Source organism: Panthera pardus, unplaced genomic scaffold (assembly GCF_024362965.1).
Source record: "Panthera pardus isolate Hobbes unplaced genomic scaffold, ASM2436296v1 HiC_scaffold_20, whole genome shotgun sequence".
NCBI lineage: Eukaryota > Metazoa > Chordata > Mammalia > Carnivora > Felidae > Panthera > Panthera pardus.
The window spans coordinates 70,805,668-70,833,498 of NW_026526766.1; the positions used below are offsets into that span (position 1 = coordinate 70,805,668).

Below are 27,831 nucleotides of genomic sequence, written 5' to 3' on the forward strand. Positions count from 1 at the left end.
ACCACACTAGTGAACCTTCCTAATTTGCTTATCTGGAGTGACAAGCTTCTACGGCTCTAAGTGCATTTCCTGAACTTGAACATGTACAGCTAGCACCTTACTAAAGTTTGCCACCATCCCTTTCGAGGCCTGACAAGTTTTCCGACCAAACGCTATCAGGTAAGTTCATTTGGAAGGAAAAAAGCAAATGCCAAGAACCTTGGAATAAAAGCGTAAGTCTTGTGGTCATTAGTAAAAATCAGTGCCTGAAAAGTACCTATTAATGTGACGATTGGAACAACCAGGCTCATGAATAATGATCTGGGGGCCATTTTCACAGAAGAGTTCTAATGTTACAATTTCATAATTCAGCTTCTGCTAACTACTTTGTATTTTTTTTATTTTCTATGCTTAAACTTAGTAGGCTTAACAATTTCTATGCTCCTTCTACTCTGCAAGTGTTTATCCATTTTTGCATAAATGACGAATCAATTCCTGAATTTTGTTTAGTGCTTTCTATTCTTTGGATAATGAAGGTCTTATTATAGGGTGGAGAGAGAACATTTGGTTTCTTTTGTGTACTTCGCAGGCACACGTTAAAGCAATGGCTTCACTTTCAGGAACTGATGGATTTTTTTGGAAACATCTGAATGTCAGACTTTCAAATTCTGAGAAAATATGTGAATAACCAAATAAAACAGCATCGTAGTGTGATAACCGAACCTTTCAGACTTAAGGTTCTGGATTTTAGAGGCAGTGACAGATACAAAAATGGCAAGAAATACCAGAAAATGATAAAGAATTTGATAAGGCCACCTTTCAAAAATAGGAATAAGATACTTAGCGGATGTTAGTGAAAATAAAATCAGTAATATGTGTATTTCTCTCTTGCAAATTAGGATTATTTTCACCAGGCTGAGAGCTCATGGGTGAAGGTATAGAGGCTTTCGGGGATCAATGCAAGTGAACAAGACAGGTTGGGGTGACACCCCATCTGGGCTCTCTGTAAAACGAGAAGGTTCTATCTGACACCGTTTCCTAGTCTATGGGGGCAGTGGCTTTGAGCTTCTTAATGCTTTGAGAACCTTCCGAAGGCTATGGATCCTCTCCTCAGAAAAATTCATAATTTGCACATAATTCCATAGATTCCAGATGCCCTGAAGATGGCTAATGGGTGAGGGTGCCTGGAGCCCAAGTGAGTCATAGACTTCACACAATTCAGCATAGAATAAGTTACATATGTTGGTGATGATGATAATAAATAGCTTTGGTTCACAAAGCGAAGAATGAGGAAAAAACCCACTTATTTTATAAATGGAGTTTCATTTAGGATAGTGACTAGTGACAATGCCTCCCAGATTCTGGCAACAGGCTGTCAGCCTATACTATTGATACGTTATTTTGAATGCTCATTCTTTTCTGTTTTTAATCAATAATTTTTGGCAACTTGGGAAAGGATCCATGTAAGAACTACTGGCGATTTATTAATGACCTTGTACCAAGCACTCTGATAAGCAACTAGTCTGCATTAGCTCATTTAATACAAACAAATCTTAGTAAACAGATCCTTCCTACTAATGAAGAACGTCAGAATTCTAGTAACTCCCAATGGTCTCACAGTCTATTGTGGGACAGGAACAGCTTTGTTTCATGAAGGGAAGAATGTGTAGAACACAAATCATTTTTTTAATAAAGCCATCTTCGTTGCCCCAGGAATTACTGAAAATTTCTTCCAGATTCTAACAACAGTCTGTTAATACTGCTTTTCACTGTTTGTTGTTTCGGAGTGTCATTATCCTCTGGCTCTGTCAGTATTTTAATGTGAACTCTGGACACGGTAAAGTCGGAGCTGCTAGTCAGAGGCCATTTGAGCCCTTGTATGCACCATTCCGACCAGAATTGTCATTTCCATGGCAGAACTCCAACACTGCCATTTGGCTTTCCTATTAGCTTTGGCTTTTCCCCAAAACCAGCTACCTGCGTCATAAACTGAAACTTATTCTATGTTTTATACATGCGTACCTTGTTTTCTTTTGCATTCATCCTGGTTTCATGCTAAATACGAAATCAGCTAGAAAACTGCCACTTCCCAATGTTCATTGCAAGGCTGTGAAGAAAAGAACACCGTTTTTGTAAAGACTATCATGCCCACGTTTATTTGGTAAATATTTGCCATTAATGGCAGCAGGTAATGGAAACTGCTCGTCCTGTGATCACCTGCTTTCTTTTTTTTTAGTCTTCTAGCTTCTGTCATTTCCTTCCACCACTCAAAAGCTTTCCTTATGCATATTCCTTTTTCTGGCCTCATATTTTCATGCCCTACACATTCCCCTTGAGTGACTTCATCCAGTCTCTGGCAGTCCTCCACTCCCAGCCCAGACCTCTTTCCAACCTCTTGACTTGTTTAATCATTTACAACTTGGATCGGCCATCCGGTTTTCCATGGGCATCTCAAACTCAACACGTCCAAAATAAAGTTATCACCTTCAACAATCCTTCTACTTCCCGAATCATCCACTTCCCTCCCGCCATTCACCCATAAAGAATTAACCTCTGATGTTGCGCGCTACCCCATACTATTCACCTTCATTAATTTATCCACGTGAAACTCAGAATCCCCTACGTTCAACGATCCACGTGGTATTATCTCGTTAAACGCCATTTTCTGCATATGTAAGTAGGAAGAATAACATCCACTTATCCCAGCGGGGTGGGGGGAGTTGCTACTGTTTTAAGGCTCTTTCAAATCTATTTTTGTGTGATTAAAATGATGGACTATCGTTGAATGAATTTAAGTATAAAACTATCTCTATACGTTTTTTACTTTTGGCTTAGAAAATGTTAATATTTTCATTCAAGCCATCTGGGTGTTGGAAATACGTGCTTTTGATGACTATATGTGAAAACTATTTTTTGCATCTTTAAAAATTATTGAAGGAATGCTACTTACTAAATTTGCTTTCCGTTTTTCTGACCACAAGTGACAATTAACTTGCAGTTCAAAAGACAAACTTGAAGTATATTTAAGCCGTCCCAAGTGAACACCACAGATATCAAATGATCAGATGAAGATAGGGATAGCTGTAGATGACTCAAATGTTTCCTTGACTTACCACTGTCTTTTGTCTGCATGTAATTTTCTTTCATATTAAAAAAAAAAAGTCCTTTGGTACCATCTACTCCTGTATTGCTTTGCCACGCTTAAAACATTTTATTCCCGGACACTACAGTTTTGAAATTACTCCCTGCAAGTCTCTTGAAGAAAATAAATTGAATTTCCATTCCCCCAGCTTGTTTCTTAACAAACAGCAGACGGAGAAAGTTTGAGACTCACGAAACACAGAACTACATGAATATTTTGTTATAATCAGACATTTCCCTTCTGATTCTTCCTCTGACCCTAAGGCGACACGGTGCCCGAGGAAACAATATTTTATGTGCTAGGTACACAATCTGTGCAACAGTTTTCCTTTAAAATATGGAGATCTACTTTTATAATCTGAACCATAAAATGGGGCGAATTTTCAAGTAGTCTCATCCATTTTATGGATAAACATTCAACAAATGACTAGACTGCCAAAATAAATTCTCCGAGGGAAGTTGGCTGAAGCAATAAGACCGGTAAAAGAAATCCAACAAAGTAAACAGAGTCTTCCTCTATGCAACACATACACTCAGATGTATGTAAAACTATGTAAAACATACACTCAGATGAAAATCAGACTTTTCCAATTTTTTTTTTTAACGTTTATTTATTTTTGAGATAGAGAGAGACAGAGCATGAACGGGGAAGGGTCAGAGAGAGAGGGAGACACAGAATCCGAAACAGGCTCCAGGCTCTGAGCGGTCAGCCCAGAGCCCGACGCAGGGCTCGAACTCACGGGCCGCGCGATCGTGACCTGAGCCGAAGTCGGCCGCTTAACCGACTGAGCCACCCAGGCGCCCCCAGACTTTTCCAATTTTTGACAGTGGTAAGAGAGGATGAATCAGCTGACATCTTCAGTGTGTGCAACTCCAAGTGGGTGATACTGATTTAGAAGTAAAAGTAAGTGGTATTAAGACAGTGATATTGAAATGGTCATAGATGGAATAACAATAGGCCAAGTATAGGTTCATCCATTTAGTCATTATTCAATATACATTGAACACCTGTTATGTCTAGAGTCCGTATCAGTTTCTGGAAAGAATCAACCATTTTCTTAGAATTTATAACAAAAATTTACTCATCAGCTTGTAGATGCAACTGGACCTCCTTCCTCCAGTATATTCTATTTGAATCCATTTTCCACATACAAGCCAGAATTAACTTTGTAAAGTTAAAATTTAGTTACATGGTTAAGCTCAAACTCCCCAATATGGTTTACAAAGACCTTTACGGTGTGACTCTTGCTTACCTCTTCTGCCTTGCTGTTCCACCTAGGTCCCTGATCATAATGAATTACTAACCATTCACAGAGTAAGTCAGGCCTTTGCATTCTGTTTCTCCTGGCCAAATGCTTTTCCTCCTCTCCTTGTCTCACCCTTTTCCTCTGACCTTCAGTTTCTAACCTAAACATCTCCTTGGCTAAAACTTCTCCAAGGACTAAAACATGGTTAGGTGAGCCTCTTAGGCAGCAAATGTTCTACTCCCGAGCTATACCCACAGGCGAACCTTTTTTTTTTTTTTTATGTTTATTTTATTTTTGAGAGACAGAGGGAGAGAGAGAGAGAGAGACAGTGCGAGCGGGGAAGAGGCACAGAGAGAGGGAGACACAGAATCCAAAGCAGGCTCCAGGCTCTGAGCTGCCAGCACAGAGTCCAACACGGGCACAAACCCAGGAACCAGGAGATCCTGATCTGAGCTAAAGTCCGATGCTTAACCAACTGAGCCACACAGACGCCCCCTGCAGGTGAACCTCTTATGCACCACATAACACCCCAGGCCTTACACCTTGTAGCCCCTAACACAGCAAGTGATTTACTTGCCTGCCTCCTACTAGACTATATATCCCTCAAGGACAGGAAATATCCCCTCATTTGCTCTGGAAATCTCCTGATGTGAAATAGAGCCTTGGCACATCTTAGTGATGATTTGCTAAGTAAGTGGAAAATTAAACCGTGTATTCTTCCCCTTGATTTTGGTAAGACCATTTGACGGTGGCAGCCGTGGGAGGTAAGGGAAGTTATCCCCAGCCTCACTACTTGACTACATGAATTGAGATATCTGATGGTAAATGCACACACTTGAACATATTCCCTTTTCCCCTCCCTCACACATTTTAGTTCTAATTTATCATTAAAATGTTTCATCCTGAAATCAATAAACACCCCAATCTTTCCCACTGAGAATATTCCGTGACTTCTTCTTGCTCTATGTTTTATGATGGATCAAAATACAAGGCATCTCCAAAATCAACTTAAAGCTTTTTCTTTTCTTTTGAGAGCAGGGTGAAAACTAAAATGAACTAATCTAGAAAAATAAAAAGAATTCCGTCCAAATAAATTGTTGTTGTCTGCACAGTGTAACACATAAAAAGTACTGAACTTCTTAAAATGTTTTATGTCATTGGTATTTTTCTTTAAATATTTATTGATATGGATATGGCACTTCAGTGTTACAGCATAATTTTAAGCTATATCTATAGATTCCAAGATCAAATCCGGAAAGTGAATAAACCTCCATCTATGTATATTTGACTGGGAGGGATTAGATCAAAACACAACAGTTATCTATGGTTGAATTTTATTTTCATCTTTCACTCTTCTATATTTTCCCACACTTTCACAATGAGCAAGTCAAAAAGAAAACCAATAAACATGCTTACACACAGGAATGAACAGAAAAGATAGTGACATCATTCAAACAGAAATCAGTAAATATGGGTGGTCTGTAAGTTTCTTGCTATCTTTAAAATTCTATAATTTTATGACTTCTCAATGTACTATGCACACAAATGTAGATTTGTCTACACTAGACACAATAGGGATCCAGATCCCTACAGAAATGCGTGGCAAATGTTCTTTCACAATAGAAGTAATTAATGGAACAGTTTACATATGACTTTGGTCATAATAAACAGTGAATGCCTTGCACATAGTAGGCACTCCTTAGGTGTTAAATGAAGAAATCCAGCAATTGGTCAACGAATGGTAAATGACCTTGGTGTTAAAATTCTGTCTCTGCTGCCCTCCAGTGGCTCACGTGCTTAACTCTGAAAGACTTCAAAAGAGAAAATCAAGTGTCTTCCATTCCCAGATCCTTATTTGAAGGGACTATTGACTGTTCAGATTTTGGGGGCTTGGTATTCATTTTGGACAAAGTTTTATATACGTCCTCTGTGATATTACCTTGGTAGGTCAAGATCAAATGCATTATCTGTCTCCTCCCACCTGAAGAAGGTCAAACTGAAGCAATAGTTACAGATGGGGTCAATAAACACGAATATTTGTACATTCATACTTCATAGAGATTTTTCATTTGTGTCACCACATTAAACTTCTAGTAAGAATCTGTGCTGATAATAATGAAAATAATTGCAACTCTTTTATTAGAAAGTTCTGGGGGCGCCTGGGTGACTCAGTCGGTTGCGCGTCCAACTTCGGCTCAGGTCATGATCTCTTGGTTGGTGGGTCTGTGCCCCACATCGGACTCTGTGCTGACAGCTAAGGGCCTGGAGCCTGCTTCGGATTCTGTGTCTCCCTCTCTCTCTGCCCCTCCTCCGCTCACGCTCACGCTCTGTCTCTCTTGGTCTCTCAAAAAATAAATAAACATTAAAAAAATAGAAAAGAAAAAGAAATCGTTCTGGCCCCTTGTTCAGATACAAAGGCATGATAGTGTTGTCAAGTGCCATTAGGCATGAAGGTTCGCATCCATAGTACACCTTAAGGAGCATCCCAGAACTCTTAAACTTACGTATCATCTTGGTGTAGTACTGTAGAAAAATGTTAACTTAGCAGCGAACACCATCAGCAAATATCAGCGCTGCAATCGGTGAACATTAGAACTGTATTTTTATATCGCCTTGGTCTGTGGGGGTTATATCCTGAATTCAGGTAGTTGGTCAGTAGAATGATCGCAGGAAGAAACCTTGTTTCTAGAGAAACCTTGTTTCTGAAACCTTGTTTCAGTCTCAGTGCTTTGACATTAGCTATGATCTACTAGATATCCTGCTTCTGGCCTCATCCTGTGGTTTTAGACAACAATCTCCAACTGAGTTATCTTCTACATGACTTCCTAATGTGTTTATCTTCCCCTGTTATTGTAGTTCTTCTGGAATATCCTTTTAATGTTAGCCAAGGAGTCTCTCAATTCTTTCCTCGTCTGCCACCATACCTCCAGGTGAGGCGATTATTTCTATCCTTTTGTTCATCTGCAGTCTATCTTTTTGAATTAGAGTCTTTTTATGTACTTTTATTTATTTTTATTGTATTTTTTTAGTCTTTACTTTCCATCTCTTACTTCTGTCTCTTACTTGAACAATTTCTTCCTTTTCAGTACTATGGAAGTATGTGGTATTATCCTTCATAATAATGAGTATTTTTTCTTATTCTCAGATTACTAGAGTCGTGTGGATTTCACTGATATTTTCATAAGCTCTTGGGTTTATTTAGCCAATGTATCATTTTTGTGCTTTTTACATCACAGTAATTTAGCAACTTGTTTTCAATTATAATACTGGCAATATTATAAAAGAACATTTATTTTTAGAAGTAATCCTAAGAGAGTAATTTTTTCACAAAAGGTTTTTTATTTATAAAACTGAAGCATTTAAAAAATAAACTAAAATAAGGGCACCTGGCTGGCTCAGTCAGTTAAGCATCTGACTCTTGATCATGGCTCAGGTCATGATCTCATGGCGTCAAGAGTTCAAACCCCACATCGGGCTCTGTGCTGACAGCATGGAGTCTGCCTGGGATTCTCTCTCTCTCCTCTCCTCTCTCTCTGTCCCTTCCCAACTCGTGCTGTGCCCCTCCATCTCTCTCTCTCAAAATAAATAAACATTAAAAAAATAATAAACTAAAGTAAATGTCCAAGAGATGTATGATATAAACTCAATAGTATCATAGAATGCAGTAATATTCAGGAATTCAAAGTTTTAATTTAATTATTCATTTGCTTGTTACAAGTCCCTAAAATACCAAGTGAAAGTTAAAATTATAAGAGATTTTGGGAGTTAAAAAATAAAAAAAAGTACTAAGTACAAACAGTATTTCTCCCATTTTTAGAAATGAAGGTGCGTGTATATATTGTGTGTACATTTATGTGTTATGTATATGTACACTTAATGTCTGAAAGAACATACTCTGAGCTAATAACAGTGATTTTATCTGCGATGAGGTTGTCAGATAATGACAATCTGACTCTGTAACCAAAAACTACCCCAACTCTCATTATTCTTATAACAATGAGGACTTTAAACTGTCCAATTGTGGGGGTGCCTGGGTGGCTCAGTCGGTTAAGCATCTGACTTCGGCTCAGGTCATCATCTCGCAGTGTGAGTTCCAGCCCCGCATCGGGCTACATGCTGATGAGACTGGAGTCTGCTTTGGATTCTGTGTCTCCCCTTCTCTCTGCCCCTCCCATGCTCATGCTCTGTCTCTGTCTCTCAATAATAAATAAATGTTAAAAAATAAATAAACTATCCAATTGTGCCTTAAACTTCAGCACATATTTTCATACAATTTCTTAAACATTTTCAATCAATTTATTGTAATGCAATGAAATCTAACACACAACACCATCTCTAGTCTATCAGTCCCCATCAATTATTAGGAGAATATATTTGAGACTAGCACATTAAGATAATTTCATTGATCAATGGGCATTATTAAGCAAGAAGGGGAATTCAGAAGCAGAAATGCACCGCGTTTGAGAAGCAAAGACATCAAGCTTGGTTTGTAAGTACAAAATGATGAATTAAGAAGATGTGTCCTTAAGACCTTACGGAGACACGCACAAAAGGAAAAATAAATAACTGAACCGTGGTAGCCTTTACATTTTTGTGGCAATGAAAGTGAGCCAGGAACACAATGAGAATTTGTTTTAAACCACCAAGTTTGTGGAACTCTGTTATGGCAGCCATAGGACACAAATACAATTTCCTTAGGAAATTATCCATTTTATCAAGGTTTTAAATTTTTACATGTATAGACATCTATAAAGCAGTCCCCTGTGATTTTTAATTGCTTTCTGCTTCAGTTTGTTTCCACTCAATTTCTCATTTAGTATTTTTTAACTTTCTTTTTCCTTAAGTTAGTGTTTGTCTAGTGTTTTATTTTGCCACAAAATGGGGATTTTATTTATTAATTAGATCTACTGTTTTCTATTCTGAACCTCAACAATTCCTGGTTTTATCTTTACTACTTCCTTGCTTATTTCTTTCTTTGGTTTGCTTTATTTATCTTTTTTTTTTCTTTATTTTTTCCCCTTTGCATTTTGAGCTGGAAATTTATTTATTTGCATTCTTTAAGTTTTGCTCATAAAAGTGTTTAACGCTATGAAGCTTCCTCTGATCGGTACTTTAAATATACCAAATAGAGTCTGATATGTAGTGTTTTCATGTCATTATTTTTCGAAAATTCTGTAATTTCAGTTTGTATTCCCCCATCACCTATTAAGCAAGAACTGTTGAATGGAAGGCTTTTAATTTTCCAGCTGGACTTCTGTTGTCAATAATTTTTATTTGTTGGCTCTGTGATAAGATAATGTATAACATTTCTACTTCATGGTAATGATTGATATTTTCCTCATGACATATGATCAGTTTTTGTGACTGCCATGTGCACTTGACTAGGTACACTCTATTAACAGAGTTTGAAGCTTTATATATCCTTGAGCTTTTTTATCAACTTGGTATTTGTGGTCTCAAGTTTATCATGGTATTTTATAATTACAATGTACATTTGCTGAGTTTTTTTCTATACATTGCATCTTTTCTTTGTTTTGTTTTTTACCTTTTAAAATCTCTTTCTATTTAGAAAGTTCTAGTGTTATCCTTATCCTTACGTATTTTTTAATACTCTTAGTTCTCTCTTCCTTCTTTAACCTTTAACTCAACATTTTATTAGTTATTTCTGATATCCATTTACTCTCCTCCATTCTCTATATTTAAAAAAAAATGAAATTAGCGGGGCGCCTGGCTACCTCAGTTGGTGAAGCATCCGACTTCAGCTTAGGTCTTGATCTCATGGTTCATGGGTTCAAGCCCCACGTTGGGCACTGTGTCGACAGCTCAGAGCCTAGAGCCTGCTTCAGATTCTGTGTTTCCCCCCCGCCTCTATCCCTCCCCCGCTTGTGCTCTGTCTCTGTCTCTCAAAAATAAGTAAACATTAAAAAAGTTTTATAAAAGAATAAAATTATTCTACCTTCCCCTTTTGCTGTCCCTTCTCCCATAGTTTAGTTGCATTGTTTATATTTGTCAAAGAATAACTTACACAGCATACAACGAGTTCTTCTACCACACTTGTCTCCATTTTTGTTTTGATCTTACTTAGATCTACAACTGAACATATTAAATGTATGCCGTCTTTTTTTTGCTGAAGCTTCCTCAGTCATATCTTCAGTTATGAAAAGCTCCTGTTCTAGTAGATTTCTCAGGAAGGGCCGTTGGGTACAGAATGAGCTGCTCACTAGCATATTAGCATCAATATCTGAAAAGCAACTTGCCTTTCTACAATTCTTGGTTCACACCTCCTGTCCTTAAGCTGTTTGAAAACACTGTCAATTGATGCCTCGCTTTACTTATGCTTTTCTGAGAAATTTGATGTTGGTCTCATTATCTTGTCCTTGGAACTTTTTTTTAATTTTTTTTTAACCTGGTGGCCTTGAGAAGCTTGTTCCTAATGTAAAAAAAATTTTTTAATGTTTACTTATTTTTGAGAGAGAGAGACAGAGCACGAGCAGGGGAGGGGCAGAAAGAGACAGGGAGACACAGAATCCGAAGTAGGCTCCAGGCTCTTAGCTGCCAGCACAGAGGCTGACGTGCAACTTGAACCCACAAACCAGGAGATCCTGACCTGATCCGAAGTTGGATGCTTAACCAACCGAGCCACCCAGGCATCCCTCTTTTTCCTAATTTTTAAAGTCTAATAGTTTCAGACTAATAGGTCTAATAGGGTATATCACAGCATTTATCATTGTGGTTCAATTTTGCCTGGTGGGTCAATTTTTCCTCCTTCTGAAACTGCAGTTATACGTAAGTTAGTTCTTCTTTGCTTGAATACCATCTCAGTCACTTTTCTTTGGCCTTTTAAAAACCTCTTCTTTATTTTTCATTCACAAGGTTGTTTTCTTACTATTTTTCATTACACTTTATTAAGTGTTCACTCACATCTTTTCTTCCTTGGGTTCTCCATAATTTAGTCTTTATTTTTTATATGATTCCCCTCCCCCTCCAATTCAATCAATTCCCATTTCATTTCCTTCTATTCTTGACTCTTGGATTTTTGACGTAACCTGTTTTTTGTTTTAATTCCAAAAGACTGGTTTAAGAATATTTAATTCAGCTTGGAGCACTGTGTTATAGTTTCCTCCTACTTTGCTCTTCTTCTGTTTGAGGAAAAGTTCATCAGATAAACTCTTTCGATTTGCATTTTTGTTTTCTCTTAACAGTAAGTTGTACAAAGACTATGTCCTTGCTTGGGACTCTTTTGTTTTTAAGGTTTTATTTTCAAGTAATCTGTACACACAACGCAGGGCTTGAATTTACAATACCAAGATCAAGAGTCACATACTCTACCAACTAAACTGGCCAGATGCCCCTTATGAGATTCTTACTCAAAAACACCTTCTTCTGTCAGTATAACAAAGTGTAACTTCTTTTTAGATGGTGCTTGATTTTCTGTAGAGAGTAAAGAAAATGTGTGCTCTTTGACATTTTTATTTCCTTTTGTCTTTCAGGATCTTAAATTTCTTTTGCTTCTTTTTCTCATTTACGCTGAATTTTTCAAGACATGTCTCTCTCACCTTTTTAACTCTTATCTTTCACCAAAATTTGTTCTCTTCCAATTGCTTTCTTATATCCTCTTATACATTTTTAAGCCCCTTTCATGAAATTACTACCCTTTTTCAGCATTTTTACACTTAGGGTTGATTTCCTTTCTCTGGAAGTAATTTTTAGATCTTAGGTCCACTGACATTTCTCTTTTTCTCTCACGCAGTTTTTAATGGGCTGCTGTTGACCTCAAAGAACACTTCTGTCATGAGTATGAGATATAGTTCACTGGTCTTTTTAGTCTTCTAATTTTACATGTAAACTTTGGACCTTCTCTACTACAAGAGTTTTGCATAGTTTTATTTGTTCTTCTTGTTATTCTGATTTTTTTTTTTTAAGAGGCCATGTTGGGAGATTTGAATTTACACCACTGTCTTTGCTTTGGGCTCCTCAGACTCCCACAATTTTAAGTGGTGGATTTTAACATATTATAGTGATTTTGATTTTGAGCCTAAAATAGTGTCACAGAATGGCTATTAAAAAGGTAACATGTGAAGCACTGGTTGAACATCAGTTTATTGTGAAGAAGTACTATCAGGTTATCTAGACTTTTTTTTGACAGGATAGCTAGATTTGGGGATTGTTGTAAATATGAATGTATCTGGATGTGTGGTTACATTTGACAAATCTTTTATTAAACCCCTTCGGACAGAATGGGAAAATGGAGGCTGTATGTTTCTTACTGTTTCCTATAAGCTATTAGACTTATATTTGTGACAGATACTCATTCCTTCCTACAAAAGAGGTAGGAACACATTCTTTTTCACTACTGTTTCACTATCAACACATTCTTTTTCACTACTGTTGTCCTAACCAATTTTCCCTTATCTGATCCTTGTTTGTTTTTACCCCAGCTTCTGACCTGTTCCATTTTCCCATTTATGACTTTGCCTTGAGCCTTGGCATTCATTACAATTTTCTGGCTAGCAGTGACACCTGGCTAGAATTCACATTCTCTTGGATTACTTCTTAAATTGAAGATGATAAAGCTATAAAGTAAAACAAAGGGATAAAAGAATGACAGAGTCCATATTCAGATTTTGAAAACCATTTTAATGGCACCATATGTAAGTTAAACTAAGTGAATTTCATAAGATTTCTTCATATATATTCCTCTTTTCCCTTAAGTATGTCACAATGTTTAAGAATTACTGACTTCCCAAATTCTGAAACTTCTTGTTGTTCTAAAGAAACAGCAGATGGCACTGCTAACTTGAAGAACCAATTTCTAGATGCATTAAAAATTGGAGACATGACTTCTTAAAACTATTAACAGACACTATTGTTTTCACCGTATATGTGTATTGTAGGATGGGAAAATAAAGTTAAGCAGATGGAAGAAATTTAAAATCCATAATTACAGATAAAATCACTATGAACATTTTAGTGCACAGCCGAGTTTTCTATTCACATGTTTAACAAAAATGGAATATATCTTGCAACAGGTTTTTCAAATGAACCACGTATTAGAAACAAATTGCCTTGTCATATTTCAAAAACCGGTTTTTTATGGCTGTAAAAGTATATCATAATTTAGTTAATCAATTACATGTTGTCTGAAATTTGGATTATTTCCAGTTTCCTGTTCTCATAAATAACACTGTCATGAACATCCTATTGCCTAATTCCTTAATTACAGGGTCACATGCTTAATTGTCTCCACAAGATAAATTCCTAAAAGTAGAATTTTTGTTTTAAAATATATCTCTATTTTTTAAGTATTATTTTTAAATTGGTCCCAGGACCAATTTTTCCCTTTGATTTACATATACTCTATATTAAAATACGTTTGTTTCAAAGTAAGTATAAAGTATAACTTTTAAAAAATTCTGTCTGATTAAATATTTTCAAACTTTTTATAGGTTTATGGCCTGCTTGATTTTTGTGAATTTCACAGAGTTCATGTCTTTTACCCCTTTTTAAAAAACAGAATAATTCATGATTTCTCTACTTATTTTGTAAGGATTCTTGATATATTAAGGTTATCATCGCCATTAAGGTTATCCTAAATATCCCAATACCGTTAACCCAAAAGTAATGTAGGACAACATTATTTTACTTTAAAAAGAATATTATTTCTTATTTTTAAAGTTTATCGAATTTTTCTTTGAGTGTTATTTTAGGATTAATTTTAATAAATGTCCACAGGGGCTACGAAAAGAGTTAGTCTATACTTGCATTCTACAGAATTCAAAATTTATAGTTCTGGCATATTTCTCATATCCTCTACATAATGTTTATTTCTTGACCACTTGGTTTTTCATGGAAAAACAGTTATGTTTCTTTTCATTTTCTTTTTTTTTTTTGCTTTCTCATTATATTATTTGGTGCATGAAAGCTCATAATCAACATATTGTGTAGATTTTGCATTTTGGTTCAAAAAAAAGCTCTTCGCCGTATTTCAGTTGCTTCTTTCTCTCGCTCTCTTTTTTTTTAAATCTCAAATTACACTACTTAGTATGCTTCTTAATTAATGTATCAATTAGTACATTATTAATATATCAATCAATAGATACTTCTAAGTGGTTGAAGAGTTTGATCTTTTCAGTAGCCTTAAACATTGGATTGATAATGTTTTCTAGGTGTTTTCAACGTCTCCCTTCAAACTAGCCCTACCACAGATTCATGTCACCACACACAATGGATTATAAGGGTCTGAATTCCATAATATAAATGCTATAAAGAAGGATGTGAGTATCTCTTATGTACTCACTGCTTAGGGAACTGCTTAGTTGGGATAGAATATTCTCATTTAAATTAATGGCTTTTTAAAAAATAATAGTCATTCACTTAAGGACAGGGTTTTCAGGAATAATTTAAAATCTTTAAGCACAGGATGGTGTATTTCCTTATCAAACATCCACACAAGGTAGGCATTATTATTATTACAATATTTTACAGATGAAGAAAGAAAGAGATTAAATTACTCCCCTCAGGTAAAGCACCAGAATCCAAACCCACACTACAAAAATATCTGAGTTTGTGGTTTTATTCCCACAACCATGCCAGAGGGAGAAAAGCCTGTGAATTTTTATGTCCTTTGCTGAATAGTCAATTGGAATTTTTTTCTTATTTTATGTAGTTTACATAAGCTGTTGATGTGCTATAGTTAGTAATCAATTATGATTTCAGTAACAAGTATTTACCCTTAATTTCTCTTCAGTAGAGAAAGGTTCTACCTCATTCTTGATGTCTATGTGTGAATCTATTTGCATAAAATCCCTGGATATCTTGACCTTGTTATCACTCTTTTCGAGGGAGAAAAAAGCATCATGATCCCATCGATGAGTTTGGGAGCAAACTTCCCTCCAGTGAGACAAGAGAAACAAGTTCTGTTCTGCTCTTTCATGCTGTGAGTTTGATAGGGGCAGGCCCCCTGTATTTTGTGAAGGCTCTGGTTGGTCCAAGGCTAGCTGTGAGTGGATGGGTATAAAGACCTAATTCAGCGACTTTATATTAGCACACACCTGCCTATTACTATCCAGCAACACCCTCCAAGATTAGCTTACTAAGAAAGGTGATATCTTGGTCTCTACTGACCGATCTCTTTTATTTTTCAATAGGTTCAGAAATGGGACAGAGTAGAGAGGTACGATTTATTGGACAATTTGAATTTCAATAATTTGGTGTTTTCTTAACGATTTTTTTATAATATAAAATATTTTAATTTGGGGGAAGTAAAATGTATTGCTCTTTTTTTATTCTTTAGGTTGCCTTTATCCTTAGAAAATCTTTACCCATGCTAAGATCATTCAGATTTATCTATATATTCCATCCAGCTATTACATAGTTTGGCTTTTTGTTATTTAAATTCATGTGAAATTAGCTTATGTACAAAAGATGGGAAGATTTATTTTCTAAATAATTAAGAAAACACCCTGGCAAGTTTTAAATTTTCTTTTTTATTCACAAAATTGCTATAATTTCATAATATAACATCTATTTATGTGTGAGTGTATATGTGTATGTATATGTTATGCATGTGTGTGTGTATATGTGTGTGTGTGTGTGTGTGTGTATATATGTGTGTGTATATACATATGTGTGTGGGTGTATATATATATATGTGTGTGTGTGTGTGTGTGTGTGTATATATATATATATGCACGTGTTTACCCACATATTAGTATATGTCATGTCTCCGGACTGTCAATTACATACTCTTTTGATTCTTTTACCAAAGTTCTATTTGTCAATTACCCTAACTACATATATATATATATTTTTCATTAAAGTATAGTTGACAAGCAGGGGTGCCTGGGTGGCTCAGTTGGTTAAGTGTCTGACTTTGGCTCAGGTCATGATCTCATGATTCGTGAGTTCGAGCCCTGTGTCAGGCTCTGTGCTGATAGCTCAGAGCCTGGAGCCTACTTCAGATTCTGTGTCTCCCTCTCTCTCTGCCCCTCCCCGGCTCATGTTCTGTCTCTCTCTCTAAAATAAACATTAAAAAATTAAAAAACAAATAAAGTATAGTTGCCATGCAATCCATATATATTTTTTAATCATGTAAGGAAAGTTCTGGTTTGAGTGATCTGATTATGCGAATACATGATATAATCCACAACAAAACATAAAATACTATTTTCCAGCTATAAAGTTTGCAAGCAAATGTTTAAATCAATTTCCTACAACAGCTTTTATCACTTTATAATTATAATATTTAAGCACTGTCCGTGTGTATGAAGAGTCTGTGAGTCAGGCCATAGACTGTATTGCGGATTGTGCTGCCAGCTGGCCTATTGCATGACAGAGAACGGTCACCACCAGTCACAAATTACATCTGTTTGTGCCTCTATTTGTTAGACAATCTGGCACCAGTAACAGCTGAGAAGAGAGATTTGCAAACAGCTTGTTTGATTGATGTGTCTAGAGTCATCTCTAAATCCAAATGAAATGTTAAGGGCTATCAAGAAATCGTAAATCAGGCATATCTCTCTTTGAGCCATGAGAAGGTTTTGCTAACGCTTTTATGGCACCCATGTGTGAGAGGTATGATTGGCTGATATTCAAAAAGAGAAATCAGACCTGCTTGTTCCACACAATTAATTAGGTCACATTTTTAACTTTATTGAGCTGTGAGGTGTTCCACAGGGCCTAGCACTTAAGTCATGATCATAAAAACTGTTGGAGTAGGGTTTTCAACCAGGTAAGAGGAATACAGCATCAACTAAGGATATAGAAGGTGGTTGATTCCAAGGAGTATGTTGGGAAAGCAGATAACCTGTGACCGAGGTTATATGTTCTGGGGTAGCCAGACATCTATCAGGACAGGCATGTACAACCAGGGTAGCTGAGCCCTAACCAGCAGGACACAACCTTGGGGGAGATGCCAGCACTGAACCTTCACGGGCTATGACAAGAAGTGTTCACATTTGGTATCTGTGAAAACTCGAAATGCCCAGGACAGAGTGCAAAAGTACCTTTTTATGAGGTAAATCTTAAAACAAAAAATTCCTTATCTGTTGTATTAGATGCTACTGATTAATACCACCTCTGCCTAACTGAAGGGGACAAGTAATTACTGGAAGAAGATCATGAATCTCACAGAATCCACACGAAGCCTAGAGGATCAAACTTGAAAAATGGGTAAAAACCAAGGGAAGTTAGGCGGGAGGCACTGTGTCAAAGCAAGGGCCTGGGAGACGTCGGGCTCTGGTGACACGTTGGCCCTCGCACTTCTGTCCTGAACTCTGTGGCTGCCATGTGCCATGACAGTGAATAAGTTCTAAGGTATCCTTGGCTTTCGTTTTATTCTTAGAACTTAAATTCCTGGTTAGGAGCATCTGATTGGCCAATGCTCTTCATGTGCCAGCCTGGTTTGGAAGCAAGGGGGGAGAATCTGAAACCTTAGGCTTCTTTAGCGTGAGGAGTGCCTTGACTCCTTAGAGAGTCCCTGAGAGTAGGAAGGGAGAAAGTCTGGGTGTTGGGTAGGCAGCAGGGGGAAAAATGGAGAAGAAAAAAAAAGAGAAAGAAAAAGAAAACAGGCACACGCGCGCACACACACACACACACACACACACACACACACGTATCGGTAATGAAGTTCTATACCTGAAATTTTTAAAACATTTTGAATATTTGTTACTTAGACAATAAAAAAATTTCTTTTTTCCACAATAGTTTGTTTTGAAAAGGATATTTCTTAAGGTCTGGTTTTTTTTCTACTTTTGGTGAAAGAAACATCTTCTCTTTGTTCATTCTTTTGATAAGCGCCTGGTATACCTCCCAGAAACAGGGTGCTTGGTTGCTCTTTGATTTCCCCCAAGTAAGGCTGATCTCTAGCTCCTGGATCCAGTAGTCCAAACTGAGTGCAGAGGGATGTGGGGTAGTGGACAGTCCTGGTAGGTAAATCTCATTTCTGGAGAATTTCTCATCTGTGTCTCTCAAAATATCTCATCCTGTGTGGCTGGGTGTCACGGCATAAGCTGTGGAAACCCACGCAGAAGCTGTGCCACCTCCAGGAGACTATTCCCCACCTATGCCCATGCCTATTTCAGCCCTCTGAACAGTGAGCGGTCTAGACCTTGACCAAAGCTTTCTAACGTCACCACTGTTAGCAGCCAGTGACTTGAAGACTTCCATGGCTCAGAACTCTCGGGACAGTTACTCGTGAGCCCTACTGGACTCCCCTACGGCACTTACACCATCAAAGTCTGGTAAGCAGCAGCTGGCAAAGGCCTTCCAGGAAGAGGATTTTCCTATGATCCCATGGTCCATTTCCAACTCAAGCCATGGACCATATAAAATAATGTATGTTTAGAATTCTTAATTTTTGGAAGGCTCTAATTTCTAAGGCAAATGATTTGCAAGTCAATCTTGATTAATCTTCTTTAAACAAGTCTCATGTGCCTTATAATTAGAAATTCTAGCATTTGGATGGTACCCTTCCCTAGTTTCTTATATGAATGTAGTTGTTTCTCCATTCTTGGCTGATTCCCCTAGTTACTACGGAGGGAAATGCTGGACATCTGCTGTCAAGTAGCCAACTTGTCCAACAGATGGCAACGTGATCTGCAATTGTTCTTGTTATATTTTATTTCACCTCCTCCTTTGAATTCCTGTCTCCTTACCTTCTTTTGGCATTGACAGAAAGGCAGGAGGCAGAAATGAATTAGGCAAGAAGGGAAATAGCACATTTCTCTCATATCCCCACCTCTTCGAGAGGCTGCTTCCTGTGAGCTTTGCTTCCTGCCCTCACATCTACCTAGTGAACAACTGTTCAGCTCAAATGCTACCCTCTCTGGGGAGTCATCTTAGACTGCCCTCAACATTGCAGGAGCCCCCATAAGTGCCCAGAGTGCTCCCCTAGAGTGCTCTAAACATGTCTCTCTAGCACTTATCCACGCTATCCTAATTGTTGATGTATTCACTCATCTCCCTACCCAGACTCTGAGCTCCCAGATAGAGACGGACTCGTCACTGTACTCCCAGGGCCAAGTTCAGTTAGTAAAAGGAATAAACAGGTTTGGGAAGGAGACAAAAGAGTCAAGAAGGAGCGTTTTCCTAAAACCTCTAGATTGTTCTTAAATTGGTACCACTGAAGCTCTCCCATGCTTTTGTTCGACCAATTTGAGAAGACAAATGTGAAGAATAAAGAAAGAGCTGGATTACTGGAGCTGGTAACTATTTTTTGCTTATGCCCTGTTAAAAACATAGTGCGTGTGTTAGGTTAATTTATTGATTGTAAATAGTTACTAACAGCAAATAGCAATACAACATAGCTTTTGATAATAGGCTCCACATAATCCCAGCTCTTTATAATACATGCACTATTCTGCACTGGTAGAAAAATAAGTTGTTCACTGTGAAAATGCCACCCATTAGTGCCACCGCTCCCAAACGATATACAATCTTGTGTTTTATGGCTCTCAGCTGCACACTGCCTGGAAGATGCTTTAGACATGAGCCAACTTTTTACATCTAACAAATGCCCAGTAAAAGACACTTAGAATTCCAGTTGGACTAAACTTGCCCCTTCTCCAGAGGGCACATAAATGAATAAATACAAGGAAATCCCCTCCCATTGCACACACACACATGCACGCACGCAATCCTCAGAGCAGCTGTGTTATATTATAAGTTGGAGGCCTTTTGTTAGTTCAGATGTTTCAGGTCTGCAAAGGCACTCTGGAGAAGAAATAAATATTATGAGTAAGTCTCGTTTCCATGCTTGTAGTGGGGAAACACTTACTAGCACCGTTTACTACAGTCTTAAACTGAAACAATGTCATAAAAGAATACCAGCATTACTCACTCAGCACATGACTGCTAAGACAAGATGGTGTCTGTTTTATTCCCTAAATATTCAAAACATGATTTCATTCAGACTCTTTCCCAGATGGACTTCCTTTTCAGTTAAACTAATCAGAATAATCATGGATTGTGTGCTTGCTAAATCTATTTTTTTTTCTTAAACCATTCAACTCTCTTTTATTTTACTAAGTAGTGCATATAAATAAAACTTCACAAATGCGAGAGCTTGGGTATTAGCATTAACTTATCAAAGGAAAGGCAGGTTGGAGCTTGGTGGGAGCTCAACCTGGAATCCAGGTCATTCCATTTGAGGATTTGGTCTTCTACTGGGAAAGCTTGGCGTCTGAAGTTGACAAATTTGGTAAGAAGAAGACCGTGTGCTGGAGAGTGATGTAAATGTGGATTTAGTAATTTACGAGGAGAAAGGACTCTCGTAATAACAAAAACACTACAAGTCTGCACAATCAGTGCATTCTCTTATTATTGTTAAAGTATGTGTGAAGCCAAAGTATAATAAAATTTTTTCGTGAACGTACAGTCAGAACAAGGGGACACGGAGAAATTTATTTTTAATGGCTCTGAGAGCCTGATACGTCCATCTCTCTATGAAGCCTTGTCAAAGGGATTAGAAACACTTTGCCATGCTTCTCCCAAAGCCTGGTACATTCTCTCCCCATTCTTCACTAACTTTTACTAATCCATCTAATCTTAGCTTCATTATCACTTTCTTAGAGACACCTTTTTTGGTCTTCTTATCTAAGAAAGGGTCCCCACTGAACACTCCAGAGCGCTCTGTAATTTCCCTTTATAGCACTTACCTCACTTACTCATCTGTTGCTGTAAGATCTGTCTGCCTCTAGACTGTAAGCTCTAGGAGAGCAAGAACCACGTTTGTTTTGAGTCCCACTAGCTCCTCAGGGCCAACCACAGTGCCTGGCACCTCTGAAAGCATTCGGGACCTACTTGATAAATGAACTAACGAAAGCACATCCAGGAGCTGGGCAGAGTAATGGCGAAGGGCACAGGTGCTATATTCAGGCTTCCTTGTTTGAAATCCTGCCTCTGCCTCTTAGTGACTGTGTGAGCTTAAACAAGTTACAAAATCGGATTCTTTATAAAATGAGGACATTGACAGCTCCTGCCTCCTAGCATTCTAATAAGGATTACATAAATTGATACAAAACACCTGGAACGGTGACCGGCACAGAGTGAACACTCAAGCAGAGTCAGTTCTTCATATTATCTTGTAAAGGACAACTCTAAGAAAAATGTTAAGCCTGACTGCTAAAACTCAGTTTCCTTGGGATGTTCCTGGGATGGGTATGATTAATACTAACCTCTGAAGATATTTATTCATGTTTCCACGGTTTAGCAGTACTATATTTCTGATTAAGAATACTTCAGGGGCACCTGGGTGGCTGGGTTTGTTGAGCATCTGACTTCAGCTCAGGTCATGACCTCATGATTTGTGAGTTCGAGCCCCACATTGGGCTCACTGCTGTCAACCTAGTGCAAAGCCCACTTTGGGCCCTCTGTCCCCCTTTCTCTGCCCCTTCCCTGCCTGTGCTCTCCCAAAAATAGATACATATTTTTTTAAAAAAGAATACTTCAATTAAATAGGTGAATATATTAAAACAGATTATACCCAAGCCCTTTAAGCCTGGAACCCACTTTATCTTCTTTGCATGATGTTTTGTATCTATCTACTGATCCATCATGCATGAAGATCAGAGCTTAACTCTAACGGCAGCTGTATTATCCTTATCTCCAAGTTCTTGGGACAGCCATCTCTGTAACAACGAACTACGGACAACAATATTCAAGGTGGATATTTTATAACACTTAGAAAGTAAAAAAAGAACATTATAAATATATACAATTCCGTAACAACAGAGGTAATCATTGTATTTGTCTTATTTGGTTTTAAAGGCTTTACTGCTAAATACTATGGGGCAAAGTACCATATTTAACAATTATATATTACAATGTTGTCAGACAAAACTTGCATGGTTGTTAGAATCTTGGTCCCTGGTTCATTTGTTGAACATGTATTTACTGAGTGCCTAATATGTGCCAGCCATTACACTGGGGGTGGTTTTTAACACTTTGGGTTTGAACTGAAGAATGATACAAATAGTACTCCATTATTTGATGAATTGGTATTTCAGTCATCAAACACTAAATAAATTTTTAATATATTACTGTCTGCTATTTTCAATGATAAAATGCTGATAATGATAATGTGTGAGAATGCACTGCTAAAACAACTAATGTGGGGGCAACCACCTTTTCCTCCCACCCTACATACACAATGAAGTGTGTCCTTTGATCATTCGCTGTAGGTGATACTCAAAGAGCCTATTTTCATACACAGTTGAGCATTATTTACTTGAAATTAAAACACCTCTATGTCAAAACACACCTCTTCCTTACTTTTAATGTCACTATAGTAAACCCCAAATCAGGCCTTTCTGATGTGCCTTTCTATATCTGAGCCTTGATTTGTCCATCTTCTCTCTGTTCCATCTTCTTATTCCCTCATATCGCACATCTAGTGTTTTTAGTCCATAAGGTAACACTTTACCTGTGTCCCCATGAATATCCCAAAGATTAAACTAAGATACTGAATCTCAGAATTGGGCCAAACTCAAAGATCTTACACAATTACTCATGTGTTGCTGAATTTCTCCTTGCAAAAAAAGAAAGAGAAAAAAAGAAAAAAAAAACCTAATGAAAGAAATTGAAGAAGACACAAGTAAATGGAAAATTTTATATGCATGTATTAGAAGAATCGGTACTGTTAAAATGTCCATACTACCCAAAGCGATCTGTAGATTCAGTGCAATCTCCATCAAATTCCAATGGCATTTTTCACAAAAACAGAAGACACAATCCTAAAATTTGTATGGAACCACAGAAGACCCCAAAAAGCTAAAGCATTCTTGAGCAAGAAGAGAAAATGGCAGACATCACATTTCCTGTTTTTAAACTACACTACAAAGCTACAGTAATCAAACCAGTATGGTAATGACATAAAAATAAACACAGAGATCAATGAAACTGAATAGAGCACTCAGAAATAAATCCATGCATATGAGTTCAACAAATTTTCCATAAAGGCACCAAGAATACGCAATGGGGAAAAGACAGTTACTTCAATAAATGTTGTTGGGAAAACCGGATATCCATATGAAAAGAATGAAACTGGACCCCTATCTTACACCATACACAAAAATCAACTCAGAATGGATTAAAAACTTAAACATAAGACCTGAAACTGTAAAACTCCTAAAAGAGAACATAGTGGAATAGCTCTTGACATCAGTCTTGGCAAAGATGGTTTGGATTTGACACCAAAAGCAAAGGCAACAAAGGTAAAAATAAACAAGTGGGACTACATTCAATTAAAAAGCTTCTGCACAGCAAAGGAAACCATCAACAAAATGAAACAGCAATCTATGTGACAGGAGAAAATATCTGCAAATCATACAGCTGATTAGGGATTAATATCCCAACTATATGGAGAACTTCTACAACTTAATAGCAAAAACGAAGAAACCATCCAATTACAAAATGGGCCGAGGGCTGAATATCATTTTTCCAAAGAAGACATACAAATGGCCAACAGGTACGTAGAAAGGTACTCAATATCACAAAGCATCAGGGAAATGCAAGTCAAAGCCACAATGAGACACCATCTCCAACCTATTAGAATGGCTATCATCAAAAAGACAAGAGGTGACAAGTGTTGGCAAGGATGTGGAGAAAAGGAAATGCATGAATGCTTTTGGTGGGAACACAAATTGGTGCAGCCACTATGAAAAACATTATGGAAGCTCCTTAAGAAATTAGAAACAGAACTACCATACATTCCAGCAATTCTACTTACGGTATTTATTCAAAGGAAACAAAATCATTATCTCAAAGAGACATCTGAACTCTCATATTCATTACAGCATTACTCACAATACCCAAGATAAGAAAACAACCTAAGTGGGGTGCCCGGGTGGCTCAGTCAGTTAAGCATCTGACTCTAGGTCTTGACTCAGGTCATGGTCTCAGGGTTTGTGGGTTCAAGCCCTGTGTTGTGCTCTGCACTGACAGTGTGGAGCCTACTTGGGATTCTCTCTCTCCCTCTCTCTTCCCCTCCCCCATACATGCACACTCTCACTCTTTCTCTCTCAAATAAATAAACTTAAAAAAAACCTTAAGTGTCCATTAATGGATGGATGGATAAAGAAAAGGTGGTATATACATACAATGGGATATTATTCAGTCTAAAAAAAGAAGGAAATCCATTTGTGACAACATGGATGAACCTGGAATGTGTTATGCTAAATGAGCTAAGCCATACATTATGGTATGGTATAGCTTATAAGCAGAATCTAAAAGAAAACAGTTAAGCTCATAGAAAGTAAGAGCAGAATAGAAGTTGCCAGGGACTGCAGCGGGGAGCAAACGAGGAGAGGTTTATAAAAGGGTACAAATTTCAGTTATAAGCTGAATGAGTTCTGAGAACCTAATGTATGTCATGGTGACTATAGTTAATAATACTGTATTGTAGACTTGAAATTTACTAAGACCATAGATCTTACACATTCTCACCAAAAATAAAATTTAAAAAAGGTAACTATGTGAGGTAACGAGTGCGTTGATTGTAGGAATCATTTCACAATACATACATATATCATATCATCCAAGTTGTAGAGTTTAAACATCTTATAAATTTGCCAAAGAAACCTTAATAAAGTTGGGGGTAGGGTGCCTGGGTGGCTCAGTCGGTTGAGCGTCTGACTTCGGCTCAGGTCATGATCTCGCAGTTGATGGGCTCAAGCCCCACATCAGGCTCTGTGCTGACAGCTCAGAGCCTGGAGTTTACTTCAAATTCTGTGTCTTCCTCTCTCTCTGCCCCTCCCACACTCATGCTCTGTCTCTGTCTCTCTCTCTCTCTCTCTCTCTCTCTCTCTCTCTCAGAAATAAACATTAAAAAATAAATAAATAATAGATAAATCTGGGGAAAACTTAACCATTTCCACTTAAATTACCAATTGTAGAGAGGTATGTTAAAATCTTCCATAGAGGCTATAGATTTGCCAATTCCTCATAGCAATTCTATAAATTTTTCTTTCATGTTTATTGGGGCTATATAATTAGATGCATAAAGCTATAGTACATGACAGTGCGTCAACAAGGAACAGATATTAACAAAACACAATGTACAAATATAAAGCATGTTTACTATTACCCTCCCATTCGTGGGCTCATGGGAGACATCAGTAATCAATTATGGCACCCTAGTCTGCTCTCACATGGCTCCAGAATGTTTTAGCGTACCATTCTATGCAATCATCTTAGTTGTCACTCAAACTAATTCCTTTTGCCTTTCCCTGGCCTACCAATTTATCGCCCTAAAGGCTGGAATATTCTAAAAAGGTGAGATGTCAGATCAATGGGATGAATAGAATATTCTTCAATAAATAGAGGTGGAACAACTTATGCTTTAAGAAATAATGTCATCTTTCTACTTTCCATGTAAAGTAAGAATAATTCTGGATTTACCAAAAACTTCAATATAAAAATTATGAACGCCTGAACAGTCTAAAAGAGAACATGGGTGAAAATGATCTTTTCTGGGGGTTCAGAGAGCTTTTATGACCACAAAACAGAGAGAGGATATAAGAAAAGAGTCTGAAAGATTAGGTTTTATAAAAATTAAAATCTTTTTTTAGTCATAAAAAACAAACTGAAAAAATAAGGGAAAGTTTAGCAGTGTACATAATAAGGTTCTTTTTTTAATGTTTGTTTGTATGTTTAGAGAACACGAGGAGGGAAGGAGCAGAGAGAGGGAGAGAGAGAATCCTAAGCAGGCTTCGTGCTGTCAACGCTGAGCCTAATGCGGGGCTCAAACTCACAACTGTGAGATCATGACCTGCACCGGAATCAAGAGGCAGATGCTAAGCCCACTGAGCCACCCAGGAGCCCCATATAACAAAGTTCTTAATGTATAAATATCTTCTAAATTAAATAAGAAACAAACATCCTAGAGGAAAAATAAACTAAGAACAACGTAATAATTTACAAGAGACAAAGTATTAATGGCAAACACGTATATTGCAAAAGGATACACCTCATACTAACAACAAAAGAACACGAGACATCTTTTTCGCCCATCAAATTACCATAACGGGTTCAAAAATGAGAATGTCGTGACAGAGTGTGCATAGGCAAAAACATCTGGAAGGAAATTTGAATATACATACCGAGGGCCTCATTAATATTCACACACTTTGACTCAATAATTCCATTTCTTTAATGATTGGAAGGCCATAATTACAGCATCACATGAAACAGAAGGGATAAGATGCTGACATTTTATTCCTAATAGTTAGAAATCAGAACTACCTACAACAGGAGAATGGCTACACAGATAATAGTGTATTTGTACATTAAAATAAAATCTGTAATAATCAATGATGGTAGAAATGTACACGAAACCATGTGCAGTGTGCGTCATATTTTATTTAACATATTTTCTGTACATAGAATATGATAGAAGTTAGGACATAAATGTACAAACATGGTAATAATGTTTGTTTTCTAAAGTCTGGGCATGTCTGTGAATTGACTGTTATTTTTATTCTCAGTATCTTATGGTTGTTTTCTTCTTATTTTTTACAGTGCATGGCTAAAATCAGCAAGAGATTTTTAAAAAGAAAATGTCGGAGGACAAAGAGTGCCTAAAATCACATCAGTTTATTGCAATCTTCAAATATTTCTTGATCCAGAGACGTACAATCAGCAACCAACTTATTCGACTATTGCCAAAGAAACATCTCCAAATAGTACTTTGCTCATGAAGATAGAAAACCACAGAAAATGTGTGTGCCCTTGAGTATGTGTTGTAATAATGCATAAAGGCCTGTGTAAATCACAGCTCAAAATCTCTAGGACTTTCCCTAGTCAGCACAGTTCAGCCCGGCCCCTGCCCTGCACTAACCTAAAGCAACCCTAAGTCTGGTCCGCAGGCCACACACCCAGGCTTTGAGAAAGAGCCAGCAGCACTGCTGGGTTGCCTACCCTAATCCTGTGATTACCAGAACATTACAAAAATAAGACTTATCTGGGGGTTTATATTTTTATTAAATTAAGTCTCCCGAGAGCATCATGGCTATGCATAAACCACATTTATTAATCCTGGCATAGCTCAAAGAGATCGCTGCAAAAATAGACTATGAATAAATTGACCACGTCATGCTTACTCAGTGTGCAGCATAATTTTCCTAGTGTTATTTTGTGCTGCTGAGCCGTTGAGTTGCTGAGGGGCTACATGAAGGATTCTCTTCCCCTGGGGTGGTATAGTTTTCAAAACTGGAAAATTCCTTTCCACGCAGTGTTGACATACATACACACTTCCTGAGCCCCTATTTATCTAACATAGTCACTGTAAGTGTACTGCATTATTTATAGAAGATGCTAGAAGATGCATCTAGCATCTAGAATTCATTCAAGATGGCTGAATTCAAGCACGTAAAGAAGCATTTTTATAATCTGTGTGTGCAACTAGCAATTACTGCTAGGTAAGGTGAAGGGCAAGTTGACTATATTCATTTTCTGATCTTTCAATCTA

General features: G+C 37.4%; 1 long non-coding RNA gene across 1 annotated transcript; it reads left to right on the top strand.

The window, feature by feature from the left end:
- LOC128778628 (uncharacterized) lies at nucleotides 1-27,462 on the top strand. The gene is made up of 2 exons (XR_008424304.1): nucleotides 1-159; nucleotides 26,883-27,462. It is a non-coding gene; the product is annotated as an uncharacterized LOC128778628 (long non-coding RNA).
- Nucleotides 27,463-27,831: the final 369 nt, after the last annotated feature.